General features: G+C 46.7%; 1 protein-coding gene across 1 annotated transcript in view; it reads right to left on the bottom strand.

Moving 5' to 3' along the window:
* The window catches only part of LOC117501418 (cyclic nucleotide-gated cation channel beta-1-like), a 185,988-nt gene that overhangs the window by 100,545 nt on the left and 76,921 nt on the right, over positions 1-8,522 (bottom strand). The gene's annotated exons all lie outside the window — the stretch shown is intronic.

Raw genomic sequence — 8,522 nt, 5'->3', positions numbered from 1 at the left:
GAAACCTGGCTGCACCCGGACATACCCAACGCTAGCGTGCAGCTAGCTGGCCGCATGCTGCTACGCGGAGACAGGACAAAGGACTCCGGAAAGAGGAGAGGTGGGGGGCTCTGTATTTATGTGCATGATAACTGGTGCAACAACGGGACAATCATAGACAGTCACTGCTCCCCAGATGTAGAGTACGTCTGTAAAGTGCCAGCCTTTTTTCCTCCCGAGAGAGCTAACTATTGTTATCATCACTGCTGTGTATATTCCACCCGACGCCAGTGTAAACACAGCGCTCTCTCTCCTGCTGAGCACCGTGAACGAACAGCAGCGGGCTCACCCAGATGGAGTACACATCTTAGCAGGGGATTTTAACAAGGCCAACTTAAAGACTGTACTGCCTCACTTCTACCAGCACGTGAAATGTGCTACAAGAGGGGAGAACACACTGGATCATGTTTACTCCAACATCAAACTTGCATACAGAGCTGTACCCCTCCCCCACCTCGAACAGTCAGACCATCTTTCCCTCCTGCTCACACCAGCCTACACCCCCCTCAGATGCTCGCTTGAGCCCACAACAAAGTCTGTTACAATCTGGCCTGACAACGCACTCCCCAAACTCCAAGACTGCTTCCAACAGACAGACTGGAGACACACATGAAAACGGTTCTGGACTACATTAAATTCTGCATCGGGAATGTGACTGTGACAAAAACCATCCGGGCTTTCCCAAATAAGAAACCCTGGATGACCAGCCAGGTCCGCTCACTCCTCAGGGCCCGCGACGCTGCCTTCAGGTCAGGTGACAGAGCTCTGTGTAGTGCTGCCAGAGCTGACCTGAAGAGAGGAGTAAAAAGAGCAAAGGCAGACCACAGGATGCAGATAGAGTCCCATCTGTCTAGCAACAACGCACGGAGGGTGTGGCAGGGAATACATGACATCACAAACTTCCGGGGTTGTGATGCTCCAACAGCGGACCTTAGTGCACCACTGGCAGAGTAGCTAAACGGCTTCTTTGCTAGGTTCGGATCTTCCCAGCTGCACTCTCCTGCTCCTGCCCTCCCCCTGCCCCACCTATTCCCCGCACCACTCCACTCACTGTAAAAGAGCATGATGTCAGTTGAGTGCTGCTCGCAGTGAACCCCAGGACAGCTGCTGGCCCAGACGGAGTTCCTAGCAAGGTGCTCAGAGCGTGTGCCAACCAGCTTGCCCCCACCTTCACCAGGATCTTCAACCTCTCCCTGGACCAAGCAGTCATCCTGTCCTCCCTGAAAACCTCCACCATAATCCCGGTGCCAAAGAAGTCTCCCATCACCAGCCTGAATGATTACCGCCCGGTGGCCCTCATTCTGGTAATCATGAAGTGCTTTGAGAGACTGGTTCTTCAGCACATCAAGGACCACCTCCCCCCAGACCTCGACCCTCACCAGTTTGCATACAGGGCAAACAGATCCACAGAGGAAGCCATCGCCGTAGTTCTCCACTCTGCTCTAAACCACCTGGAGCAGCCACAGAGCTACATCCAAATGCTCTTTGTGGATTATAGTTCTGCCTTCAACACAATAATCCCGGATAGACTTACCACAAAACTGGTCACTCTTGGCTTCCACCCTCTCACATGCACCTGGATTAAAGACTTTCTTTCCAACCGTCCCCAGACTGTGAGACTCGGCCCTCACCTCTCCTCCACCCGCACACTGAGCATCGGCTCTCCACAGGGCTGCATGCTGAGCCCCCTCCTCTACTGCCTCTACACCTACGACTGCAGACCGGCCCACAAGAACAACCTTATCGTCAAGTTTGCAGACAATACCACAGTGGTCGGTCTCATCTCCAGAGGTGATGAGGCTGCCTACAGAGAGGAGATCTGGCAGCTGGCAGCCTGGTGCTCAGAGAACAACCTCACTCTGAACACTAGGAAGACCAGAGAAATCATCATTGACTTCAGGAAACACCGCATCGACCCTGCCCCCCTTCTCATCAACGGGGAGCGTGTGGAAAGGGTCCACACCTTCAGGTATCTTGGCGTTCTCATCTCAGACTGCATCTCCTGGTCCAACAACATCTCTATCCTTAAGAAGGCTCAGCAGTGGCTACACTTCCTGAGAGTCCTCAGGAAGTACAACCTCAACACCGACCTGCTGCTGGCCTTCTACCGCTCATCCACTGAGAGCCTGCTGACATACTGCATCACAGTATGGTTTGGCAGCTCCACCGCTGCTGACAGGGAGAGAATGCAGAGGGTTGTTAAGGCAGCACAGAAGATCATCGGCCAGCCTCTCCCCTCCCTGTTGGACATTTACACCTCCCGCTGCCTCAGCAGAGCCAAAGCGATCTCCAAAGACTGCTTTCACCCTGGCTCTGCCCTATTTGACCTGATGCCCTCAGGGAGGCACTACAGGCTCACAAGGACAAAAACAAACAGACTGAAAAACAGTTTCTTCCCCAAAGCCATAACCACACTGAACTCTATCATGCACTGATCCTCCTCGTGCAATCTTAGCCATGTGCAATAACCCAATCACCCATGGACAATATAAATTTCTGTGTAATATATTTATATCCTAGCTGCACCTTGCACTAGTGTCAATTGTATATATATTTTTTCCTACATTGTTAAATTTTTCTTTATATCTTGTTTTTTGATACATACTCTTGCAGTATTTTTATCTCTTTTTTTGCACTATTTTTATTCTATTTTATTGCACTGCAACTAGATGGCCCTAATCTTGTTGTACCAATGTATAATGACAATAAAAGGCATTCTGATTCTGATTCTGAGGACGGGCAGGAAGTGGAGGGTGGAGGAAGCTGTTCAAGAGGCTGAGGCAAGGCTGTGTCTCAGGAGCCTGGTGGGAGTGGTCATGAGAGGCCGACTTGGATTGGGATCCTTTCCAACTGGAACTTCCCAGTTGAATAGCAAAGGGAAGGAGAAGCGGCACCTTGTTCAAGAGGAGGTGAGAGCAGTGGTGGAGGAGACAGGAGCCTGCAAGGCAGTGGGAATGAGGCAGCATGGGGCTTTGACAAGGTGGGAGAATGCGGTTGACAGGAAGGTAACCTGGTTTGAGATCTGGAAAGCCGAGTCTCACCGTATTAAGTTCCTCATCCAGGCAGTGTATGATGTGCTTCCTAGCCCATCTAACCTGCATATATGGGGCATGCAGAAGCACCAGCATGTCCATTGTGTTCCAAGAGAGGTACCCTAGAGCACGTCCTCAGCTGCTGTACAACGGCACTTGGAGAAGGATGATACCGGTGGAGGCATGATCAAGTCCTTAAGACCATCGCTGAAGTTATCAGCACTGGACTGGTGTGGGCAAAGCAGTTCTGTCCCTCCAAGAAATCCATCGCCTTTGTCAGAGCTGGGGAGCAGGCAGGCCCGGTGAGAAGATCGCAGGCAGGTATCCTGACCTCTGCTAGAGACTGGCTGCTGCTGGTGGACCTCGAATGGCAGCTGAACTTCCCCAGCCACATTGCTGTCACCACCCTCCAACCAGACATTGTCCTTGTGTCAGAGTCGACCAGGCAAGTTGTGCTACTGGAGCTCACCATTCCATGGGAAGACCGCTTGGAGGAAGCGTTTGAGAGGAAGCTCTCTAAGTACGCGGGGCTGGTCAGCAATTGTCAGCACGCTGGATGGAGAATGAGATGCCTCCCAGTGGAGGTCGGATGCAGAGGTTTTGCCGCCCTTTCCTTTGTCAGAGCCTTAAAGAGCTTAGGCATCGAAGGAGAGTGAAAGAGGAGAGCCATCCGCAATACCATAGAAGCAGCAGAAAGGGCCTCAAGATGGCTGTGGCTCAAGAGAGGAGAACCATGGAGTCGTGGTAGCTAGTTAGCCATCTGGACACAAGCTGGGGTCTGATCAACCCCGGCTGGGTCACCTGGTTGAGGGTGTATGACGTTGAAAGACCCGAAATACCCAATGATTCCAGGAACATCACTGACGATGTGTCCAGTAGCATCAGTAGATGTATTTATACAGCTGTAGAACATCTCCAGGATGATAAGAGGAAACAGGAGTCACCTGAGCTCAGTTTTGAGCTTCATGGCAAAGGTTGCAAATACTTATGTACATGTGATTTCTTAGTTTTTCATTTTTAATAAATTTGCAAATATATATACACTCAACAAACATATAAACGCAACACTTTTGGTTTTGCTCCCATTTTGTATGAGATGAACTCAAAGATCTAAAACTTTTTCCACATACACAATATCACCATTTCCCTCAAATATTGTTCACAAACCAGTCTAAATCTGTAATAGTGAGCACTTTGCTGAGATAATCCATCCCACCTCACAGGTGTGCCATATCAAGATGCTGATTAGACACCATGATTAGTGCACAGGTGTGCCTTAGACTGCCCACAATAAAAGGCCACTCTGAAAGGTGCAGTTTTGTTTTATTGGGGGGGATACCAGTCAGTATCTGGTGTGACCACCATTTGCCTCATGCAGTGCAACACATCTCCTTCACATAGAGTTGATCAGGTTGTCAATTGTGGCCTGTGGAATGTTGGTCCACTCCTCTTCAATGGCTGTGCGAAGTTGCTGGATATTGGCAGGAACTGGTACACGCTGTCGCATACGCCAGTCCAGAGCATCCCAAACGTGCTCAAAGGGTGACATGTCCGGTGAGTATGCCGGCCATGCAAGAACTGGGACATTTTCAGCTTCCAAGAATTGTGTACAGATCCTTGCAACATGGGGCTATGCATTATCCTGCTGCAACATGAGGTGATGTTCTTGGGTGTATGGCACAACAATGGGCCTCAGGATCTCGTCACGGTATCTCTGTGCATTCAAAATGCCATCAATAAAATGCACCTGTGTTCTTCATCCATAACAGACGCCTGCCCATACCATAACCCCACCCCCACCATGGGCCACTCGATCCACAACATTGACATCAGAAAACCGCTCACCCACACAACGCCACACACGCTGTCTGCCATCTGCCCTGAACAGTGTGAACCGGGATTCATCCGTGAAGAGAACACCTCTCCAACGTGCCAAACGCCAGCAAATGTGAGCATTTTCCCACTCAAGTCGGTTACGACGACGAACTGGAGTCAGGTCGACAAACATGCAGATGAGCTTCCCTGAGACGGTTTCTGACAGTTTGTGCAGAAATTCTTTGGTTATGCAAACCGATTGTTTCAGCAGCTGTCCGAGTGGCTGGTCTCAGACGATCTTGGAGGTGAACATGCTGGATGTGGAGGTCCTGGGCTGGTGTGGTTACATGTGGTCTGCGGTTGTGAGGCTGGTTGGATGTACTGCCAAATTCTCTGAAACGCCTCTGGAGACGGCTTATGGTAGAGAAATGAACATTCAATACACGAGCAACAGCTCTGGTTGACATTCCTGCTGTCAGCATGCCAATTGCACGCTCCCTCAAATCTTGCGACATCTGTGGCATTGTGCTGTGTGATAAAACTGCAACTTTCAGAGTGGCCTTTTATTGTGGGCAGTCTAAGGCACACCTGTGCACTAATCATGGTGTCTAATCAGCATCTTGATATGGCACACCTGTGAGGTGGGATGGATTATCTCAGCAAAGGAGAAGTGCTCACTATCACAGATTTAGACTGGTTTGTGAACAATATTTGAGGGAAATGGTGATATTGTGTATGTGGAAAAAGTTTTAGATCTTTGAGTTCATCTCATACAAAATGGGAGCAAAACCAAAAGTGTTGCGTTTATATTTTTGCTGAGTGTATAAACTTTCTTCATGTTGTTTGTCATTATGGGGTATTTTGTGTAGAATTTTGAGGGGAAAAAAAAAGAAATTCTTCTATTTTAGAATAAGGCTGTAACATAACAAGATGTGGAAAAAGTGAAGTGCCGTGAATAATTTCCAGATGCGCTGTATTTTTTTCTTCAACAAATTTAATGAGTTCTGTGTTACTTGAAATAGGCAATTAGGTGTGCTATGGATAAATTTCTAAACATATTTAAGGATATGGTAGCATGGACACTTATTACAATACTACCGTACTGGCAATCTCCAACTTTTGATAGGATTTCCCTTGACAAAGAAAATTATCAATGAATGAATGAGACCTGCTTGTAGCTGAATTACATGACTATGCAATTTTATTCAAATTTTGCTCCCTCCATATTTCAACCAGATTCAAATCTATTATATATTGTTTTAACACTTTCGAAGTTTGTGTAAGTGCATGCTGAGTGTGCCAATGATGGGTCTAATATACAATTGAAATCCTCGCCAATAATATAAGGGCTTCCCAGAGTGGATGGGGTAAGGAAAAGATCCTCAAAAATTGGACTTATCCTCGTTTGGGCCATATAGACGGACTAAGTTTACTGTAAATGAGAAAATGCTGCCTTTAACAATAACGTAGCTTCCTGCTAAGTCATGGATAGCTTTAAACAGTTGGAATGGTATGGAAATACTGAATGTTTGAGTGCAATGGAAAGAATATTTCAAAAGGTGAAAGATGAAATGCTCCATTCATAGAGGCACGAATGAAAAAAACATTCATCACTTATGTAGGACAAATATGTAGGACTGCCTTTTTGCATTTACGCAATATCTCTAAAATCAGAAAGGTCTTGTCTCAGAGTGATGCTGAAAAACTAATTCATGCATTTATTTCCTCTAGGCTGGACTATTGTAATTCATTATTATCAGGTTGTCCTAAAAGTTCCCTAAAAAGCCTTCAGTTGGTTCAGAATGCTGCAGCTAGAGTACTGACGGGGACTAGAAGGAGAGAGCATATCTCACCCGTGTTGGCCTCCCTTCATTGGCTTCCTGTTAATGCTAGAATAGAATTTAAAATTCTTCTTCTTACTTATAAGGTTTTGAATAATCAGGTCCCATCTTATCTTAGGGACCTCGTAGTACCATATTACCCCATTAGAGCGCTTCGCTCTCAGACTGCGGGCTTACTTGTAGTTCCTAGGGTTTGTAAGAGTAGAATGGGAGGCAGAGCCTTCAGCTTTCAGGCTCCTCTCCTGTGGAACCAGCTCCCAATTCAGATCAGGGAGACAGATACCCTCTCTACTTTTAAGATTAGGCTTAAAACTTTCCTTTTCGCTAAGGCTTATAGTTAGGGCTGGATCGGGTGACCCTGGACCATCCCTTGGTTATGTTGGTTTAGACGTAGACTGTGGGGGGGTTCCCATGATGCACTGTTTCTTTCTCTTTTTGCTCCGTATGCATCACTCTGCATTTAATCATTAGTGATCGATCTCTTTTTCCTGGTTCTTTCCCTCAGCCCCAACCAGTCTCAGCAGAGGACTGCCCCTCCCTGAGCCTGGTTCTGCTGGAGGTTTCTTCCTGTTAAGGGGGGGTTTTTCCTTCCCACTGTGGCCAAGTGCTTGCTCATAGGGGGTCGTTTTGACCGTTGGGGTTTTTCATAATTATTGTATGGCCTTGCCTTGCAATGTGGAGCGCCTTGGGGCAACTGTTTGTTGTGATTTGGCGCTATATAAGAAAAAAGTTGATTGATTGATTGATTGTTTTATATAACACCTAAAATAGATCCTTGTCTGATATTTTCTTAATTTCTAAACAATAACATATTGGTGTTCGTCACTGGTCCTTTGAGGTTCAAGAGGTTCCAAACAGTCCAACACGAACTTTAAATAGCAGTCCAATCCAATCCAAAATGGTTCATTATAACAGTAAATTCCTCAGTCCAGAGAAAAATTGCGATAGAAATGTGTCAAGCTCTTCATTCAACAATGTCACCCTGCATTTCATGCTCCCGTTGTTTCAGCCTCTTCCACTTTTGTGGTGGTAGAAGCAACATTCTTTTCCACTTCCAACATACTGTTTTCCAAAGCTGCAACAGAGTTGGTCATCTTACCAAGGCAATCATCAATCACTCTCAATCACAATCATCCAAACTCTGAGCGAAGTAGCTTGACCTCAGTTAGCATTGCCACTATGTCTGTCATGTTGCTCACAGCCTTCTTGTCCTGTTGCACGTGTGGAGAGTTATTTTTCTGTATTTGTTAAATGTCAGAGTCTTTAAGTATAGTTTTTGACATAGTCCAAGGTTAATTAGTGTGATTAAATTAGGGTTTAAAGGATATTTTAGCAAGGTAACACACAGCATGTGTGGGCATCTTGTTCCATGGCTCCATTGTGCCCCCAGGAATCCATCATTACTGTCCTTGTCACATTATCATAACACACCAAAGAGACTAGCTCTCTATGGAGGATCCTTGGCTAGTGCAGGAACAACCTTGTGTCAAATAAATGGTTACTTAAGGAGCCGAAGATGAGGATTTTCTCTTGCATAGTGAAGGAACATCAGCAACAACACTTTGGCCATGTGGTGCATTTCCATGGGTATGATCCAGCACACGAATGCCTGTTAAGGACCCCAGTGGCTGGAGAAGGTCAAAGGGATGCCCACATTTCACCTGGCTGCAGCAGATAGATGGCTCCTTTTGAGAGGTGGGGTCGTGTTCCACCCTCTGTCCCCATCTGGTGTCCTGTTTGTTAAATGTTGCTAATTTTTGGTCACGTTACCTTGTTTTATACTTTAGCAATTTTT

The sequence above is a fragment of the Thalassophryne amazonica genome, chromosome 2 (assembly GCF_902500255.1).
Source record: "Thalassophryne amazonica chromosome 2, fThaAma1.1, whole genome shotgun sequence".
Taxonomy (NCBI): Eukaryota; Metazoa; Chordata; class Actinopteri; order Batrachoidiformes; family Batrachoididae; genus Thalassophryne; species Thalassophryne amazonica.
Note: the sequence above shows the minus strand (reverse complement) of the source record. Positions and strands in the feature narration are given on the sequence as shown.